Below are 22,419 nucleotides of genomic sequence, written 5' to 3'. Positions count from 1 at the left end.
TTTTCAGGCTAAACCAAGGAGCTACATAGTGCCATTGATTTTACTTAGTGTACAATGAAAAGCAAACCAAATGATAAACTGTACATTAATAAGCTAAACCAAATTATAAACTGTACATCAAGTTTAAGAACCAAGAAAATGCTATTTAAATTAAACAGAATTTCACCTTTAATCCAGGGTCTGTTCCGTCTCTACACATCACCCCCAGATCCAATCAACCTACAAAAATAAAACTACAAAATTAAATGACTTACAGTCTTCTAAAAGTCTGAAAGTACAATAACGCTTGTCAAGCAAACCACAAACACAGAAACAAATGCTTATAGCAATGTAACAAATAGAACTTGGCACATACATTCAACAAAATAAGAGCAACATAGGTCTAATACAGAGAGAGAACCTATTGCTGTTTGATTTAGTAAAACAACTTGCATACAGTTTGTATATAGTTTGTCTGCCGAGTGCAAGTTCACTTTATGTTGACTGGTACAGCAGCACTCCCAGGCCTATGCTTTCCCCAAACCTCTGCTCAAATATATAATTAGGACTGAATTCCCATATGCTGAAGTGATCAGGCCTCAGAATACTGTACCAAAATTGACTACAGTATATCAAGACAGTTACTGGCCCGAGTGGCATCAAATGCTAGTGGGTGCACAAAGTAAACGCTCTCTCGTCTCTCTGTCCAGAAAATAACTTTCTGTATTCAGCATTGCTATTTTGGCCCACATACTGAAGTTTGCAGATCGTATGGGTTATTACTATAATCGTCTATTTAAAACTTGAATAAAAATAAGTCTGATATTCTGTCTTTCTTCTGGGTGTATCCTGATTTATGTCCTCATTTTCTTATCTATGACCGTCATAACTGAGGTTATTTCTAATCATAAAGAGTCATGTATTATGACTGAAATAACAGGGCAGAACTTCTATTAGATCACTATAGCAGTAAAACACAAAACAAATCTCTATAGAGGAATAGAAGTCAACATAATGTCTTTAAACAAACCAGAAACACATGGTTTTAATTCAATATAATGAGGTAATATAATTTGACAAACTAACACACTAAAGTTGTTTTTATATTCCACCTGTTCAAACTAGAATGTCTAAATGTTATTAAAATTGTTACGGCTGTGTACGGGAGGCGAAGTCAGGTGCAGGAGAGCAGAGTAGATTTAACAGGCGCACTTTTATTCCGGTCAAGAAACAAGCACAACATGACATTGAAGTGCCCAAAAGAAAATACAGAACATGTACAAAAGTATAGCGTGTGAACCTTTCACATAACAATAAACAATTACACACAAAGACATGGAGGAGAACAAACACACACACACCTGAAATAATGTGTAAAGTATGTAGTTTGTTTATAACAAGTCGATGCTAAACTACAGTTGAAGTCGGAAGTTTACATACACCTTAGCCAAATACATTTAAACTCAGTTTTTCACAATTCCTGACATTTAATCCTAGTAAAAATTACCTGTCTTAGGATCCCCACTTTATTTTAAAAGAATGTGAAATGTCAGAATAATAGTAGAGAGAATGACATATTTCAGCTATCATTTCTTTCATCACATTCCCAGTGGGTCAGAAGTTTAGATACACCCAATTAGTATTTGGTAGCATTGCCTTTAAATTGTTTAACTTGGGTCAAACGTTTCGGTTAGCCCTCCAAAAGCTTCCCACAATAAGTTGGGTGAATCTTGGCCCATTACTCCTGACAGAGCTGATGTAACTGAGTCAGGTTTGTAGGCCTCCCTGCTCACGCACGCTTTTTCAGTTCTGCCCACAAATGTTCTATATGTTTGAGGTCAGCGTTTTGTGATGGCCACTCCAATACCTTGACTTTGTTGATCTTAAGCCATTTTGCCACAACTTTGGAAGTATGCTTGGGGTCATTGTCCATTTGGAAGACCCATTTGTTACCAAGCTTTAACTTCCTGACTGATGTCTTGAGATGTTGCTCCAATATATCCACATAATCTTCCAACCTCATGATGCCATCTATTTTGTGAAGTGCACCAGTCCCTCCTGCAGCAAAAGCACCCCCACAACATGATGCTGACACCCTCATGCTTCACGATTGGGATGGTGTTCTTCAGCTTGCAAGCCTCCCCCTTTTTCCTCCAAACATAACAATGGTCATTATGGCCAAACAGTTCTATTTTTGTTTCATCAGACCAGAGGACATTTCTCCAAAAAGTACGATATTTGTCCCCATGTGTAGTTGCAAACCATAGTCTGGCATTTTTATGGCGGTTTTGGAAGAGTGGCTTCTTCCTTGCTTTAGCGGCCTTTCAGGTTAGGTGACTTGTTTTACTGTGGATGTAGATACCTTTGTCTGTTTCCTCCAGCATCTTCAAAAGGTCCTTTGCTGTTGTCCTGGGATTGATTTACGCTTCTCGCACCAAATTATGTTCATCTCAAGGAGGCAGAATGCGTCTCCTTCCTGAGCTGTATGACGGCTGCGTGGTCCCATGGTGTTTATACTTGTGTACTATTGTTTGTACAGATGAACGGGGTACCTTCAGGCATTTGAAAATTGCTCCCAAGGATGAACCAGACTTGTGGAGGTCTAAACTTTATTTTCTGAGGTCTTGGCTGATTTCTTTTGATTTTCCCATGATGTCAAGCAAAGAGGCACTGAGTTTGAAGGTAGGCCTTGAAATACATCCACAGGTACTCAAATTATGTCAATTAGCCTATCAGAAGCTTCTAAAGCCATGACATAATTTTCTGGATTTTTCCAAGCTGTTTAAAGGCACAGTCAACTTAGTGTATGTAAACTTTTGACCCACTGAAATTGTGATACAGTGAATTATAAGTGAAATAATCTGTCCGTAAACAATTGTTGGAAAAATTACTTGAGTCATGCACAAAGTAGACGTCCTAACCGACTTGCCAAAATTATAGTTTGTTAATAACAAATTTGTGGAGTGGTTGAAAAACTAGTTTTAATAACTCCAACCTAAGTGTATGTAAACGTCCGACTTCAACAGTATGTGAGAGTAAGTAAACCTAAAGAATGTGTAACGGCTAACACTTCAAAATTATAACATTGTAAAATGAATACAAATTTTATTGCTCAATTGAAGAAATTATATTTACTTCCATAATTTCATGCAAAAGTAAATGTGTTTTAAAGTACTAATTAAAGTTCTGACATGTTTATACCAATGTAATAATGGCAAAAACTGTAAGTGCAATACTTTTTGTCATTTTGATCAAAATGGTATAATTGATAAGACATTTTGTCATGCAAACCCCCATAATTAAATAACTGAATAATGTAAATATTGATGTAAATAAAATTGACTTAACTATTATTATTGGCTCCTTCTTCACACACACACACACACGCACACACACATACAGTCTTTGAACTTCAATAAGCTGTTAGATTTTCCCACAAACCCAAGTGTAGACAGATCTTTTGTTTCAATGCTTCATTTAGATTCCCTCCACAAAACCAGCTTTATTACCATTTATTTGTCCCTCTCCACCTCCCTGTCCCTCTCTACCTCCCCCTGGCTCTCCCTCCCTCTGTCTGACCCTCTCTGTCTCTCTCTGTCTCACACACACGTGCGCGTAAACACTTACACAACCTCGCAATCACATCTTTAAAAATGGTCTGAATGCAATTTAGCCTGGTCTACATTTCTTTCTGTTCTCTGTCTCATCAATCAATATTCACACAAATGCAGTGGTGTCGCACTTATCTCTGTCAATATGATTATTAACCTCACCAAACATATGGGTCGAAAATCATAATATGGTAATTAAGTGTCTCTTCTTACACATTTTTCACATTCTGAGTGTGTGGAGTGTGTTTATATGTTTGAGTGTGATCGCATGTCTGTGTAAATGTGTAATTTATTTTTCTTTTGTGTGAATGCTAAAAGGAGGGTTTTGTGCCCTCCTCTCCTTTACAGAGGCGTGGGAACTCCATTCATCATTAAACCCAGGGTCCATTGTGGAGCACATGGCATCGAGTGTGAGACAGACAGACAGACAGACAGACAGACAGACAGACAGACAGACAGACAGACAGACAGACAGACAGACAGACAGACAGACAGACAGACAGACAGACAGACAGACAGACAGACAGACAGACAGACAGACAGACAGACAGACAGACAGACAGACAGACAGACAGACAGACAGACAGACCTTACACAGGCAGTCCCTTTGGGCTCAGTATCTCTGAAATGTATCTTATGTTTACATGTGCTTCAATACCACTATAAATACCCACACAAACTAACTTCGGAGTGCCGATCCACTGTGTCCTCTTTTACGATATTTCCTTTCTATAACCTGAAACGAAACAACCCGCTGATGAAATTAAGTAAGAAACGGTACAGTAGACGTGCCTAAAATCGTCTTTCTGTATTTAGGTGTTGGATGAGATGTAATGGTGAAGGTACAATGACATCTATAACACCTTCTAGAATGCCAAATTCTAGAACATTCTGGAAACACATTCTGATCCTACGTTTCGGCTCGTTCCTTTCCACTAGGCCTCTAAAAGCCTGAGACAGAGGGGATGCGCCCTGTGCCTACATGTGCATATCTTCATCACCCTTCTCTAGTCCAACACACTGTCCCTTATCACACTAGTTACCACCTATGATAAAGTTATTAATACGGTATTCTGAGACAATGTATGATTGCATTTAATGGCATTGAAACGACACTTTACATTACAATAATAAAATAAGAGTTAGTATCTTACCGTATGAAGGATAATTTCTATTTGCTAAATGTTAATAGGCCTAAACATAATCTATGTCTTATAGTGTTCCAGTGTTATGTGGTAAAGAATGGAGTATTGGACATCTAAAGCACATTGGTTCTCGTGGGTTTTATTGGTGATGACTCAGCTACCTCTAACTCAACTGCTATTGGTTAAATCAAAATACCCTCCTGCTATTGGTGAAGGTCTATCAGAATCTGCGTCAACACTGGACATACCACAACTACTATCATTGGATTTTTGGGCCTATTGTATTTTCAAGCCTATACTGATATAGCAGAATTTGTTCGTCCATTTAATAGGAGAAAACATTGAAAGGTCCGTATTTTCTAAGAAATGATATAAACCAAAGTGTACATATAGAAATGTAGCTATATTAAATGTGTAGCGTGGCAGACCACTTGAGTAAATAATATATGGTTTGACGATTAAATGTATTGAACCGATGGTTCATGAAATATGTTCTGCCTACGTAGTTAAAATAATAATTTGAAAGTTAAATTAAACATTTTGTTGGAAAATGGAAATTGACTTGCACAATATAAAAACACATTGATAACAGTAATTAAACAATTGTGACTGTTCGATTATCTCCACATTTACAGATGAAAAACGAAATAAAAATGACTATCTGTAACCGCTTGAATTAAGAATTTACACGTTCTGATGGCTTTCTCTTAACTGTAGTGGTTAACTGAAAAGCTACTCTGGGAGAGAGACACAGCCCTGCTACCATGCTCTGGCATTTTTCCCGAAACTAAATCAACAACACTCAGCTCTGGTCCCTCAAACTGTCCCCCTCTTTCGACCCCAACCACTGACCATCACAAACACAGCCATGAGGGAAGCAGGAACTATACCTACATCGGAAACTATATTGGCATTTTCTTCAGCAAAGTACAAATTGACAACATTGTTTTGGGAAGTGGTATGTTATTGTTCCTGATGTTGAGCTGTATAGTGTATTATCGAGAATTCAATCTCTGCATTGCATGAGTCTGAGATCCTTAAACTAAAACAAACTATTTTAAAAGAATGTGCACTTCCATGTGTAGTTTAATCACTAAATAACGTATTCAGATAGCTAATCTAAATAGACTAGTTGACCCACATTCACACAGGGAAGCACACTTAGAAATGTACCACTTACCTCAAATCGGACATGGGTAGACACACACCAACTATGGATGCAATATCCAGGGTGTTAAAATCCAGACAGGCCTTATTATCCACCAGGTTAGTAGATCCAGAACATAGTGTAGTTATCCTGTAGAGAGGGACAGACAGAGGGCAGCCACAGTCAGCCAGTTAGTTAGATCCAGACTCCCGGTGAGAACCAGAGACGGATGAGAGGGAGCTGTCTCCCTCCAGCTCAGTGAATCATGTCTGGGCCGTCTTCCTGTCTGTCACCCCCTAGTCTGTCTGGGTCTGGGTCTATCACCGGGCTGGGCCCCGCCACAATAAGAGGCCATGTTCGTGCCTGGGATGTGCATGGTCATCCCCATCTGGCAGTGAAAAAGTATTTGAATGAGGAATGAGACAGTTCCGTCTCTGCTTTGGGATGGTTGGACCGGGAATGTAAATAATTTAACAGCAACCAAAAAGGAGGACCTCTTCCCTTTTTACCCACCACCCCTCCCTCAGAGTCCGAAACTCAAATGCCTTCAAAGACAGTGAAAGAGAGAGAGAATTCTAAATCTCTGCTCGCTCACTCACGTTAGTTTTTGCACACGTACACACCCACATGCACGTACACACACAAGCATACAATACATGATCTCTACAAATCACTTAGTGTTTCAACATGCAACATATTTTTTTATTTCGTTTGGATCTCTCACTCATTGCGTTTTGTCTTTTGTTTGAAATTGGCACCTGTCCCAAAAAAACCTCCGCCACTGCTGCACCGCCCTCCTACTCTCCTTTCACAGAAGAGAGGGGAAGAGAGAGAGGGAGGGAGAGAGAGAGCGGGACAGCTAGAAAGAGAAAGTTAGAAAGGACGGAAGAAAGAGGGATTGGGAGAGAAAGGGAGAGGGGAAAATAAATGGTAAGAGGAGTGAAAAAGTCTAGGAGTATTTGTGTGTCTCTTAGCAAGAAAGAAAAGAGGCAGTAAAAGAAAGGCGACGTAACAAGATACTAAGCAAACTATTGCCACCACAGACGTACAGCGGTTGCCGAAAACACCATCTTCATTTTCATCATGAAAAAGCACATTCTGATCTTCTAAAGATGGACGACATGGCGAACAGCCAATGCAACATGCCGTGGAGTACGTTAAAAACAGTAGCTACCAAAACAATTATACAAACGCAATGCGCAATATCTCCAAATAACATATACAAAATTATGGAATCTGCTGCAGGAAAAAAGTCCAAACATTTTCAAAAGGGCTACCAAACTGAAAGTCAAACGGTGGAGGCCCAAAAGCTACTTGTTGCAGGGTATTTAGTAGCTGGAATTGCTTGCAGCGCTGAGAGGCAGAGGGTTAAACTCCCCAGAGTAGTAAAAGCCCTCCTCCTCCTGGCACAGTCGCTCTGAAGGGGAGGATCTAGCTTTAGAAATAGCAGCAGACGAGAGAGAGAGAGAGATGTGATGATGAAATAGGGAGGTACCGAAGTAAGTGAGGAAGAAGCACTTTTATTACAGGTTCGATACAACGTGTGTGAGAGAGCGAGAGACACGATCAATAGTATGACCAATGATCTCCTGTAGCACACACACACATTCGCCAATCCTCATTCCAGGGTCCTACACACATCTAGTGTGTGATTTAAACACATTTACTCAATGCTAATGTAACCTCAGATGGTTAACTTCATACTAAATCTGTTCCACAACCATGCAGCTACAGTTCTGACAAAAGGCACGTTTGGAAGCATTTTCTGAGATGGACAAATCCATTCTTATAAAAACAGGGGGAGGTTTGAGGCTGATCACAATGAAAAAAACTTTATTAACACTTTTACCGGCAACTTCGACTGTGACTGAAGCAGTGTTGAGATGGACAGTGATTTTCAACTCCCTACGCACCACGCCTTGAGAACTTTTTTGAGTTAAAAAAACGCTCGACCCCTACAACTATTTAGGCAGGGAGTCAAAACCCAGATAAGCCTCTGGGGTGAGACTGCTTCGCCGAGGCTGCAGGCTGGAGAAGCAGTAAAGCATTGGCTGTGATTTTATACACACACACAAAGCTTAGTGCACCGTGAGTCCTCCTCACGTTCACAGTGACAACAGTGACTAGTAAATATGATCTACAGTACCTAGGAGGGTAAAGGGGGGAGAGTTATCTGTGATTTAGGGGGGAATGATAAAATTGACTCTCCTGACGATCACATCCTACACACACTTGCGCATGCAAACACATCTCATCTCACTGAACCATAAGTGTCTATCATACAAACCATCTCTCAATCCCTTTGTAAAGAGAGTCCTTGTTGTCGCACACAAATATGTCGGCTATTATTCCTGTAATATCATCTCAATATGTAACATTATTGCCAGTTTCCCCAAACCCTACTAAACTCTCTAGGACACACACACACACACACACACACACACACACACACACACACACACACACACACACACACACACACACACACACACACACACACACACACACACACACAACTAACTTTTTCCCAGCTACTTTCTCTGGCCTGGCTGCCTGCGACCACAGAAAGGGTCATTGGAAGTTTGTGACAGATAGGCTATTTTAGAACAACTTCCTGTCTCTTTAGGCTACCGTCCCCCTTCCGCTCCCTCAAAACCAAGAGCTCCTAGAAGCTCTCCCTTCTCCCTGAAGTATAGCAGGTGCATAAATGAGAGAGAAAAAGTGGAGCGCTAAGCAGTTTAATTTCTCTCCTTTTTGGTACATTAGCTGCATGAGACTAAGGACTGCATGCATTAAAATGGTGGGTGTGGGGGTACGTACGTACGTGTGTGAATGCCATGGAAGTGGGACGGAGACAGAACACACTCCAGCCCAGCACTAAAATCTGGGCTCCTCTCAGCATTAACTTTGTCCATTCTGCAATGTCCTCTCTCTGCAATGACCCAGTATATATTAAAATATTAATACTGCCATATTCAGAAACACGCGTGTAATCCAGTTTACATAGGAGTTGTCGAGAAACATTAAAGGTGATGTTGATACAGTTGAAAATGCTAAATGAAACTATATTTCTCATATTTTCCTATCAAAAAAGCTGATGGTGCATCTACATTATAAACACGAGGTTAAACGTAGTACGTCACATCTCGCCACCTCTTTTAGCCAATCGCTACTCCTCATCAATAAAAAACGCATTATACAAAATATAAAGTACATAGATCAAATACTAAAATAAGCAAAAGTATACTCTTTATCACTTATTTGTTTTGTTCCATTCGGACTATCAGGCCCATTTCACTACTGTAGTCTGAAGAGAGACCTAATTGTTTACAATTTTACATGTAGCAGGAATTCAAAAACTTGGCAGGGCTGTTGTGGAAAGTTCATTTGAGGATACAGTTCAGTTTTGGGTAGGCTGCCAAGTCCTGACACTGTGAGCCTCTCTAAGGCCTCACCCCTCTCAGAGAGCTCTGAGCTGCCTGCATAAGTCTGCCATTGATTAAACTCCAATATTATCAACCTCTTAATGACACCTTCTTTAGGAGTTGTATAACTGTCAGCTGTAGCACGGAACTTTATTGATGCACTTTCATCTAGCTGTAGATTTCTAAATCAAAGCTGTATTGTGTGGTTTATCATGCACATACTTTTAAAGCAATTTAGTAAAACAATAATATTAGTTGTGTGGTTCATCATTTACATACTTTCAAAGCAATTTAGTATAACAATGACATTTGTTGTCTTTAAACAGTGCATGCTTTTTTTTTGTTAAATTTTGGCCAGACTGAACACTAGCCTGAGATGAGGCAGTAATGTAATTCAGCATTCTGATGGAGTTACATCTTATTGGATGAGCCTTACTATCTGCCAAAGCATAATAAAATAAAGTTCCATGTTAATAAAAAAAAAATGCAAATCAAGTAAGGCTATATTATCCTTTTCCACACATCTACAAATGTATATTGTTGCCCAACTATCCAGAGTATGACTTGGCAACTCGTAAGGGAAAATATTTAATCACAAAACAAAATGGCTGCTTCTTCAATCACCACAGACACTCATAAGAGAACAAAACAAAAATGATTCAAAGCATAATAATGACTTAATGCAAAATAGACTGTTGGGAATTTTTACTTAATAAGTAAGTAATATATATGATATAGCAATAAAACATTTCAGTGACAAATACAGCAGTTTTGGGTACCATATCCAAAGTTCACAAAAATAACTATGACATTGAAACACGCAAATAAAGAAACATTTTCATTCAAAGATTATGGCATTATGGTGATTGGGGACTGACTTTACCAGAACAAAAATATCTGGCTTAGCTTATCCTACTGTACTTTACAGCTAGAATGTGCATATTATTTTTCAAAGAGCAAAACTGAGCTGTAAAGCTTAAAAGACATCAAAGTACTTTTTTTGGGGGGGGGGGTCCCAGAGTTATTTTAGTATTTTTTTTATCAGCTGTAGCATCTGGTTAACAATAAAATAAATACACCGAAGCAGCGAAATTACGAACAGTTGGAGAATGGGAGAGTTATGCTGCAGTGTACAGTATGTAAGCTACCAAATACTTATAATAATAATAATAATAATAACAGTGTAAATAAATAATACACTGCTTTGTGTCACATAATAATATATATCAAATTAATTTGTAAGGTAAAGAAGACCATACCCTTTATTGTATACTTTTTCATGACAAATGTCATGTATTCATCTCATTGACACTGCACGCTGAAGAAGGCAGGCTGAATCGCCAACCCAATCTCCAAATAAAATCCCAAACTGTGGCGTAACTGCAGTAACAGAATTACGCCATGGTTGATGTTTTAATTACACCATGTGGTGCCGTGTCTTAACTGTCACTGTCAAACTCCGCAAAAGTTAAACTAAATATGTTTAGGCATTAATTCCGAATGGTTATAGGTAGGGTTAAGGTTGGGGATAAGGTTAAACTTAAGCTTAGGCATTCATTCCAATCACACAACCCTCGGAGCTGGTGGCTGTGGTTTAAACGTCCATCCACAGCGCCCTAGCAAGCCGCAAGTCTACTAGACAGTAATAGGCACTCACGTTGCCCGTAGTGGATGGTATAGCTTCCACATTTTACCAGGTCAAAACGTAATCAGGTACCTGCAGAATCAGCACCTTCTGGCGTATTCCATAAGAGAATGGGCTGTGAATCGCATATATGCAGTGCAATTAATGAATAATAATTATTGAAGACTATTTCTTAGAGTGCTGTCCCTTTTTTCACCTCGTACAATGTAGAGAGTACGGACCGCCAATCACCACCTCTACTTGGTGGTCTATGGTGAGGCCTCTCAAGCGCACGTGTCCAGACAAGTTCCCGATTACACCCCTGACCCCTGGGGTCATCCTCTGTTGCTAGGGGAACAAAGGGCATGACCCCTGAGGTCAGAAGTGTTAAGCCGGGAGCTGTCCGGGCCCCATTGACAAGGTAGCATGGTGTTAGCTCAGAGAAGGTAAAGATCACTAACACAGGGGCCTAATAGGGATTAAGGGGCCGTAAGGGGCCCATCTCCTCAGGGATGTCACTCAGGGGACTAGTAACATCAGTTTCTGTTAACCTCCCTGACCTCCGGCCGCCATTTAGGGGCTAGAGCGGGGCTTTGCCAGTGCAACTGCTGATCCTATATGGTTGATATTATCAACTGTTTGCAAAATCAAGATTTGTAAAATATGAATTTAACAATTGCATTGTTTTGTGTATTGACATGTTTCCCTAATCAATTGAATTGTATTTCTATATAAAACCTCTGAAGTTACAAAACAGATTGACAGTTTACATTATTAGATGCCAAAATGTTATACCTCAGAGAAGAGAAAGCATTAGAGAATACAGCCTCGATATTGGCAGGTATACATCTAATTAAACAGTATTCTTATGGAAAATGTTATGCTATAAAGTAAATGCATTAGATTAACAGAATTAAAATCCAAAATGTTATGATTATGAAGTGTTCAGGCATTGGTATAAAGAGCCTCAATATCAACAGGTGCAACATGGAACTGAAAACCCAAAATGGAGGACAGAGACAACATGGATGCTAGTGAAGTTGCAATACACTGCAAATTGCTGATTCACCAAAACACATTCAGGTAAGAGATCTAAAAAAGTATATCCTGATATATATATTTTTTTTTAAATGTACCAAAAATATGGTATCGAAGTTAAGTAATTTCTGACCACCAGTTTTCTACAGTTTCTTCATGTTTGAGTAGGGATAAGGTTAACTCTGTCCATTCCGATGGAAAAGGCAAATAGTTCTAACTAACACATTCATTATATTATTTGCAATCAATTTAAAACATTTGGCTGGGGATGAATGGAAATGTTTTACATCAATATATGAACGAAAATAAACTAGAATATGACCATATATATATATATATATATATATATATATATATGTTGCCTTTAGTATTGCTTTTTCAAGTGGCCAAGGATGAATGAAGACATGTATCGATTTAAAGGTCAAATTATTAATTTTGTTACGTCCCAAGAGTGATAAGAAGGAAGGCTTGAAATAATTTTCTAATGTTGGTGAATCATATCAAGTACAAATAATGATTAACATAAGAATATTTCATGGATAAACATACTGTATAACTCATACAGAATGGACAAGTAAAATCGGCACCTATGGATTTAGATGGCTGATAAGCTAGAGCTAATGTAGAGAGAAAAATATGATGAAATATAGCCTAAGAAGAGATGCTGTTCTACAGAAATACATTACCAAATGAAATAACATTATCTGTTCAATTGATTAGAAAATAAAAATAAATAAGATATATGAATCATATTTATATTTATATTCATTAGCCAAAAGCTTTTATCAATAATGAATTTGTGTACTTAAACATATCCAAAATGCTGTAGTATTTACTCAAATTTAGGTTGATACAACCTAAGGTGTTTTGGTTTAATTTAGTTAGCAAAATCAAAGATCAGAAAAATCTGCATGAAATGTGAATGGTAAAAGTTTTTCCTTAACACATTCTGTAATATGAAGTGAAGTGTCTATTACAGAGTCAGACCTTTGTTGTACCAGAAGTGAAGTGCTAACTTTTAATTAACTAATGTTGCTTTTCCTAAGGTGGAAAACAAAGTCTTATATTTGTTGGTTTTGGAAAAACAATTTTTTAAAGTCTGGTCATGATATTAAAAAGATACAAATATGTTCGAGGCAAATATAACTATATTACCTTAAATGGCTTATTTTCGACACTAGCTTACGTAAACTACCATTTAGGAACAAAAATGTATACCATATTATACATCTTTATTATTTTAATGTATTTAATTATTCAGGGTTAGACATGCATTTTATGACACATACATGTGATGTACACATTGGATATAAAGACGTTGAAGTAGTTGGAGACAAAGAAATGGCATTAGTATGTAAATAGGTTTTAATAAAATGAATAATTCATAAAAATTGTTATCACTATTTAAAGTGAAGAAGAATAAACAGCATAAATAAATAAAAATATTATTTGACCGTTTTGACAAAATTAACTAAAATGAACAATTACATAGCCTTTTACATAGAGTTATTAATTACAATATTTTCAATTATTTGGTTTCAAAATCTTCTAAACTGCTGTTTATTTTTTTTATATGTCCCTTTCAAAAACATGTAGGAGTCAACTTCTGCGCTTCTTTTTTTACTGAACATTTCTATAGTAAATTGAAAATCTGTGAAATCTGACCAAAATAGTTTTGCTTGTGCCGGAATATCATATTCTATAACACTTTTAACTATTTTATCACTTTTAAGGAACACAAATCTAATATTAAATAGTTGTATTATGTTTGTTCACTACAAATTCAAATAAATAACGTTGTGTCTGTCTATTGTTTCATTTATTTGCACTTTGAAGATCAAAACAATGAATGTTGGTGAAAAAAATAAATGGTGAATGACTAAAAAAATATTTTAGCAATAAGAAGTAAATTATCTTGAAAGAAAACAATAGCTTGAGACTAAAACCACATACTAAAAAAGGTAAGTACAAAACGTGAAAGGTATAACTTCTTTGTAATTCAGTCTTTTCTCTTTGATAATCAAACAACTCACCTTCAAAAACAGAAGTTTTACTTCTGTGAGAGCTCACTTGGCTGCTAAACAGAGCAAATGTTAGCAAGGTAGAGGCTGGGACAGAACAACTGCTCTGAGCTGGAAATACAGGACAGGACCGCTACACTTTAACCAGACAGACTGATCCAAACAACATTATTATTGTCCTCCTCGCAGATCTTTTCTTAGAACTATTCTAATTAAAATAAGATGGGAAATAAATCGGCCTATACTTTGAATTTAACCATGCGACTACCATATTACATTATCTTCCAGTTAGTGTGTTATTAGCACAAAACACTTACACTTGTATTCGTTTTTAAATTAGGAAAGCAAATTGTCTAGGACATAAATAAAATAAAAACCTTACCCATCACACAAAGATGTGCAGCTCTAATCCTTAGTAACGCTTCATGGAGGACCTAAGATTAAATTGCTCATTATCATGACTCCATATTTCATGTTGATACAAGCATAATCTTGTAAGATAGAAAAAATTACAAGATAGGTTTGAATAGAAATATATATATATTTGATCTGAACTACCTCTGAATTACTTGTGTCAAGGTAAAACATTTGAGAGATTCATGATTGTCATACATTCATAGTATTTGGAATGTGTGATTAACCGAAAGTGATAACTAATACAGTGTTAATCATAGCAGAAACAGTTATGAACTCCACACATGGGAATTATTTTAACCCACTTATATCAAATGTAACTAATTTGAACTAATCACAGTACAATCTGACAACATTCCCCCACAGCCCCATATCTTTGTTACCTATAATTCTTACTGGGCTTATATCTTCTCTCAGTCAACCTCGATTCTCAAAAAAAGCCCCAGAAAAACAGCAATGATTTCTTCCTTTTTTAGTACATTGTGTGCAAGCCAGGCAGGCGGGTCTAGGGAAGCATGGGTCTAGGGGAGAAGTTCTCTCGGTTGTCCTTCTTAAAGACTCATCCTGTCCGTTGGTTCTGTCACGTGTCACATCACAGCTATTCCAGCACAGACAGGCCTGTGAGGAGAGGATTCAGCCCAGTCGAGCCCTCCACACCCCACACCCTCTACCTGCACTACACACCAGAACTACCCAGGGGGGCATAGAGAGAGACATGGGCCCTTATTGACTAATTAAAAAAAAAATATATATATATATATATATTTCTTTCCCTTCATCTGTTCCTTGAAGTGATAACTGATCTAACATCATGACTGAATAGGTGATGACTGGATTGGTGAAAGCTAGTAACTGTATCCTAACTTGAATTTGTATCCTTACTTGAATTGATCCCACTTAACCCAACTTGTGTGAGGTCATTGATTACCTCAAGGAAGGATTTTTCAAAAAGGCCAATAAATTTAAACTCGACCCACACCCATGTTCTGGGGAAACCAAATCTGAAGCGTAGGGCTCTAATTCATATCATAGAATGGAAACTTTTCTCTCCTTTGACTATATCATAGAATATACTGTGTGTACACACTATGTAAATGTGGTTGTTAAGATGGGGTTGAAGAGCCAGCTAAGTATTCTTCCACGGTATAGATTATAAATAAATGGGATTGTGGTAAACCATATTTGAGAGAACAATATGTCAGAACATATTGTCACTTTCTATATAATTGGTTGATGATGTGTGTTTAACAAGAAAAAGGCAACTAAACACAATGAATGTGTTGCTCATAATAGCATCACCATTTCTTATCACGACCACCGTCAAGAGCATATCTCATAAAGTTAAAATAAATAAATATCCTAAAATTGAAAACTTTGATAAATTAAACAGTGCAAATAGGTTAAAGTGTCTGTAGACACCACGTCTTTGTAGTATATTAGTAATTTGTCTTTAATTGGATTTTAGTGAGGGATCACCCTATGGAAATAAAGCATCTCATTTCTGCCTATAAGATATTCTAATTCTTATATTTTTACTGTATCTTGAGGCAAATTAACACTAATTAGAATGACTAAAACATTAAAATATGTGAATAACTGATTTTATTTATATTCCACTTGGTATCTATTCTACAGTATATGTGTAATGTATACATACAATGCACATGCATATACGTACATATGCATTTAAAATATATTTGAATATTTAAATGTATTTGTTTAATTTCTTCTGATTAAACATAATTAATACTAATCCAATTTAACCCCCAATAAAACAAGAGCCTACCTTTAATAGTTGTTTTTGTCGTTAATTTGCTAATATGTTCAAATGTAAATTTTTCTTATTGAAGTGGTGCATAATGATAGCATGTTTTGTTGTTGTTGAGAAAAAGCTATGTTGTTGGAGTCATGATTCCAATTGTAGCTCAGGATGTTTTTACATAGTCTTAATATTATATAAAAGGTCTTGCTTTTTGCTTTTAATTAGTATCCTAACGAACTTTCTACATAAATTATTTGTTTTGATGATGTAACTGTAGTCTATATCCAGTAGCGGGGCGTTGGTAAAATCTCCCGGAAAGCCAATCCAGAAAAAAATGCCATATTACATCCTGTTTTGCATATTACATCCTATTTGTTGTGATAAGCCTAAGACTGAGACAATAAGAAGACACAGTGAAATAAAATAAATAACAAATAAATTCAACACATTTGTTTCATTTCGAAACTGAAGAGCAACATCTTTCCTGTGAAGTCCACAAAAATATTGCGTGTAACAAGCAGTTACATGACCTACAGCATGATCAAGCAAAGTAATGTTGCCAACATTTTCAGACTACTAAACAAGTATTGATGTAGTACCACGGAGAGACACCGCAAGTCGCAAAGAAAACAGGAGCTGGATCCACTATTCCAGCACCATTTCAACTTCATAATTTCAACATCTAATCACCAATGCTTAATCTAGTACAGTGACAAACAACTAAACGATACCAAAAATGATTTAGTCCAATCAACATAAGCTAAATATGATGTGGCTGTCCGTGGGACTGATTTGTGTAGAGAAACCCTACTTGTAGAGAAATGCCAATGCCATCCTACTCTTTCATGCCTAAACGGTCTATGACTATGTAACATTACACGCTATTAGTTTTTGTTGTCCTATACTACCTGGCTAAAATACTTGCTCGCTATCCTTACTTCCTTTCATGGTCAACGATTACATTACTTTGCAGACAGAGTTCAGTGTGTCAAATCAGAGGGCATGCTGTCCGGTCCTCTGGCAGTCTCTATGGGGGTGCCACAGGGTTCAATTCTCGGGCCGACTCTTTTCTCTGTATATATCAATGATGTTGCTCTTGCTGCGGGCGATTCCCTGATCCACCTCTACGCAGACGACACCATTCTATATACTTTCGGCCCGTCATTGGACACTGTGCTATCAAACCTCCAAACGAGCTTCAATGCCATACAGCACTCCTTCCGTGGCCTCCAACTGCTCTTAAACGCGAGTAAAACCAAATGCATGCTTTTCAACCGATCGCTGCCTGCACCCGCATGCCCGACTAGCATCACCACCCTGGATGGTTCCAACCTTGAATATGTGGACATCTATAAGTACCTAGGTGTCTGGCTAGACTGCAAACTCTCCTTCCAGACTCACATCAAACATCTCCAATCAAAAATCAAATCCAGAGTCGGCTTTCTATTCCGCAACAAAGCCTCCTTCACTCACGCTGCCAAGCTTACCCTAGTAAAACTGACTATCCTACCGATCCTCGACTTCGGCGATGTCATCTACAAAATGGCTTCCAACACTCTACTCAGCAAACTGGATGCAGTCTATCACAGTGCCATCCGTTTTGTCACTAAAGCACCTTATACCACCCACCACTGCGACTTGTATGCTCTAGTCGGCTGGCCCTCACTACATATTCGTCGCCAGACCCACTGGCTCCAGGTCATCTACAAGTCCATGCTAGGTAAAGCTCCGCCTTATCTCAGTTCACTGGTCACGATGGCAACACCCATCCGTAGCACGCGCTCCAGCAGGTGTATCTCACTGATCATCCCTAAAGCCAACACCTCATTTGGCCGCCTTTCGTTCCAGTACTCTGCTGCCTGTGACTGGAACGAATTGCAAAAATCGCTGAAGTTGGAGACTTTTATCTCCCTCACCAACTTCAAACATCAGCTATCCGAGCAGCTAACCGATCGCTGCAGCTGTACATAGTCTGTAGGTAAATAGCTCACCCTTTTTCACCTACCTCATTCCCATACTGTTTTTATACTGTTTTTATTTATTTACTTTTCTGCTCTTTTGCACACCAATATCTCTACCTGTACATGCCCATCTGATCATTTATCACTCCAGTGTTAATCTGCAAAATTGTATTATTCGCCTACCTCCTCATGCCTTTTGCACACATTATATATAGACTGCCCATTTTTTTCTACTGTGTTATTGACTTGCTAATTGTTTACTCCATGTGTAACTCTGTGTTGTCTGTTCACACTGCTATGCTTTATCTTGGCCAGGTCGCAGTTGCAAATGAGAACTTGTTCTCAACTAGCCTACCTGGTTAAATAAAGGTGAAATAAAAAAAAATTAAAAAAAACGATATGCCAGCCCAGCTAGTTAACCTTAGCATAACATTAGTTAATATTAGCATACTATTTCCATAATATTAAGTAAAACCACAAGTCCAAATCCCTATCTCTATAAAGGTTGAATAAAAGTTTAGCTGATCGGCTATTTTATACTTTTTTATCAAGGGTGGCCAAATGCTCGCTGGCTTCCCTTGCATTCAATGCTATGGGCGGCAACAATGTCATACTCTTTCTGACCAGACAGCATCAGATCTCTGCATGCAGAATTCTGCAAAGAATATCCTCTGTGTACAACATAGAACACCAAATAATGCATGCAGAGCAGAATTAGGCCGATACCCGCTAAATATCAAAATCCAGAAAAGAGCCGTTAAATTCTACAACCGCCTAAAAGGAAGTGATTCCCAAACCTTCCATAACAAAGACATCACGTACAGAGAGATGATCCTGGATAAGAGTCCCCTAAGCAAGCTGGTCCTGGGGCTCTGTTCACAAACACAAACACACCCCACAGAGCCCCAGGAGGGCAACACAATTAGACCCAACCAAATCATGAGAAAATAAAAAGATAATTACTTCACACATTGGAAAGAATTAAAACCTGTTATGGATCATGCTCATTTTCGCAGCTTTTTGTTAAAAATCACGCAACATTTCAGTGTCCTGCTACTCATGCCAGGAATATAGTATATGCATATGATTAGTATGTGTGGATAGAAAACACTCTGACGTTTCTAAAACTGGTTAAATCACGGCTGTGACTATAACAGAACGTGTGTTTCATCGAAAAGCGCAGGAATATCTGATCACTGAAAACTGGAAAATATATCAATATATCTATTGTTGTATAGAAACCACATTAAATGGGGTCGAGGTTGCAATACCTACAGCTTCCACATGATGTCAACAGTCTTGTCATTTGTCTCGGATTTGTTTCTTGGTCAAACGGACACTAGGCAGCGCATTTCTTCCGGTCTCCGACAGGATGTTTTGGTTGAGAAATATTTGGACATGATATCAGGACGTGGAGCTATTGAATATACATTGCCCCGTGATCATTTTGATAGGTATTAGTAAACGTTAATAATCTAAAGTTGCATTACAAAAGTATTTCGAAGTGTTTTGTGAGTTTATCGTCGACTTTTTTAATTTAAAAAAATGACGTTGCGTTATCAAACGTCCATCCTTGATTACACAGTCTTCATAGATCGATATCTAGGCTATATATGGACCGATTTAATCAGAAAAAAAGACCCAATAGTGATGTTTATGGGACATCTAGGAGTGCCAAGAAAGAAGATCGTCAAAGGTAATGAATGTTTTATATTTTATTTCTGCGTTTTGGGTAGCGTTTTGGGTAGCGCCGGCTACTGCAAAATCTGTCGTTTTTAGGTGACGTTGCAGTATTTTGGGGGTGCATGCTATCAGATAATAGCTTCTCATGCTTTCGCCGAAAAGCATTTTACAAATCTGACTTGGTGGATAGATTCACAACGAGTGTAGCTTTAATTCATTATATTGAATGTGTGTTTTAATGAAAGTTTGAGTTTTATCAAAAACTATAGGTGGCGCTCTGAAATTTCCGCTGATTGATGTTCCTGCAGTGGAACTATATTCTGCGTCATCCTTAAGAAGTTTTAACAAAAAAAACAGCAAACTAGAATGCTATTTGGCCCAAAACAGAGAGTACACAGTGGCAGAATACCTGACCACTATGACTGACCCAAACTTAAGGAAAGCTTTGACTATGTCAGTGAGCATTGCCTTGCTATTGAGAAAGGCCGCTGTAGACAGACATGGCTCTCAAGAGAAGACAGGCTATGTGCACACTGCCCACAAAATGAGGTGGAAACTGAGCTGCACTTCCTAACCTCCTGCCAAATGTATGACCATATTAGAGACACATATTTCCCTCAGATTACACAGATCTTCAAAGAATTCGAAAACAAACCCGATTATGATAAACTCCCATATCTACTATGTTACTATGTTTCGTTTTTAAAGAGAAAACACAAATCTAAAATAAGGATAAGTTTCTCAGTTCATTCAAATCATTATTTCAGTTCCACAGCAGCGGTTGGTCTGGGGGTTCGAGGTGGGGGTTAGGGTTGCCACAAGAAAAGGTCAATCAGTGAAGAACAAACACCATTGTAAATACAACCCATATTTATGCTTATTTATTTTCCCTTTTGTACATTAACCATTTGTACATCGTTACAACACTGTATATATACACATAATATGACATTTGTAATGTCTTTATTCTTTAGAAACTTCTGTATGTGTAATGTTTACTGTTAATTTTTTATTGTTTATTTCACTGTTGTATATTATCTACCTCACTTGCTTGGGCAATGTTAACATATGTTTCCCATGCCAATAAAGCCCCTTAAACTGAAATTGAATAGATCCGCTACACATACTGAGACAGAGGGGAACTGTTTCGTTCGCTTGGATGCTTTCTCCGGTGAGGCATGCAGTCTCTTCCGAATTGAAGAAAATGTATGAAACACAGAGAGACGAAAGATTCTTTATTTGGTATGTTTTTCTTTTTTTCCTGGGTATTTTTTGTTGAGAAACCTGACTTCCCTTGTCACCCATGAATACACATCACACTGTCTTTTCAAAGATGTGGGGCGGCTCAAAGGGGTTAAGATGCTAACAGTCATGTGCACGCCCCCAGCAACAAAAGGCCCCCTATGTTGGGTGCATACAGATAAAGGAGCCTCCTTTGTGTGCTGTGTTTCACATAACGCAGGTCCGGCGTGGGATGCATGCCAGGTCTGGGTCTGCCTGTCGACCCCTCTGACTGGAGAAACAGAGATTCACACACACATACGACAGGACAGACATATACTTCCTTACTGTGGCCACTCGTACAACACATAGGTAATGCTTTCACGGATATGTATTCCTGGTTCAAAATGTGATAACGCTAACCCTAATTCATACTAGTAAAACATCCTCATAAGGGTTGCATATTCTAAAAGAAAATATATCCATGACGTCGATAAAACGTCTTTCACAGATAGTGCTTCCAAAACCAATGATAGGCTAGGTATTGACAAGAAATAAAAGGTACTCTGCATATTTTGATGGGATTTTGCTATAAAATACTAAGTCTAAATGTCAGTGGTGATATTTGAGCTAATAATTTTGTAATAAGTTCCTCCTAGTCTTTAATAAGCATAATAACATCCATGTTTGTAGAAAATCCATTGGAGAAATTAGTAACCTCAAATTGCCCAGCGTTCGCTGTTATTCTATAAATTGTAATAAAACAATAATCGCAGGTTCAGGAAATGAGGTTTACAGCATCAATAGTTGCTGGGGCAGTGTGGGGGTGGTAGGTACACGTATTAAGATGCTCATCTACACAACACATACATGTCCATGCACAGAGCCCAGTCCTTTGCTCATGTCTCTTATGTATGTTAATTAAGCTTTTGTAAATACTGCTTCAGGATTACCATGGGCCCCCTTCCCACTACCGTATCGCAAATGGCACTAAAATTAATTCTCATACTCCCAAAAATAATACACACAGAATAAGAGCAGAAGAGCCATGCCTGACCACCACACCACAGAGGGTAAAAATAAAGAGTCCCAACGAGTTCCTTGGCATGTTAGTTTTCTTCCAGGCAGTCCCTATTGACCTGTAAACCTTTGTGACTGGAACAAATGCAAATGGACTTGCTCACACAGAAACACTAAAGGCCTATTAAAATGAGGGCATTACCAACAATGCAGCAGCAGTGCTGGTGCCCAGACTGCAGTACAGCCCCAGACTGAGGACTCAAAGGCCCAGGAAGTATCCCAAATGGCACCCTATTCCCTATAATTATGAACTATTTTTGTCCATGGCCCATTGGTCATCAATAGTAGTGCACTATATAGGGAATAGA

General features: G+C 38.1%; 1 long non-coding RNA gene across 1 annotated transcript; it reads right to left on the bottom strand.

The window, feature by feature from the left end:
* Window positions 1–1,173: 1,173 nt before the first annotated feature.
* On the bottom strand, window positions 1,174–6,587 carry LOC118372486 (uncharacterized). Its single transcript, XR_004823223.2, has 2 exons — window positions 5,916–6,587; window positions 1,174–4,326 (listed from the first exon to the last, which is right to left on the bottom strand). It is a non-coding gene; the product is annotated as an uncharacterized LOC118372486 (long non-coding RNA).
* Between the last annotated feature and the right edge of the window lie 15,832 nt (window positions 6,588–22,419).

This window comes from Oncorhynchus keta, chromosome 13, assembly GCF_023373465.1.
Source record: "Oncorhynchus keta strain PuntledgeMale-10-30-2019 chromosome 13, Oket_V2, whole genome shotgun sequence".
Lineage (NCBI taxonomy): Eukaryota > Metazoa > Chordata > Actinopteri > Salmoniformes > Salmonidae > Oncorhynchus > Oncorhynchus keta.
The sequence above is the reverse complement of the archived record's forward strand: the minus strand, read 5'-3'. Positions and strand labels throughout refer to the sequence as shown.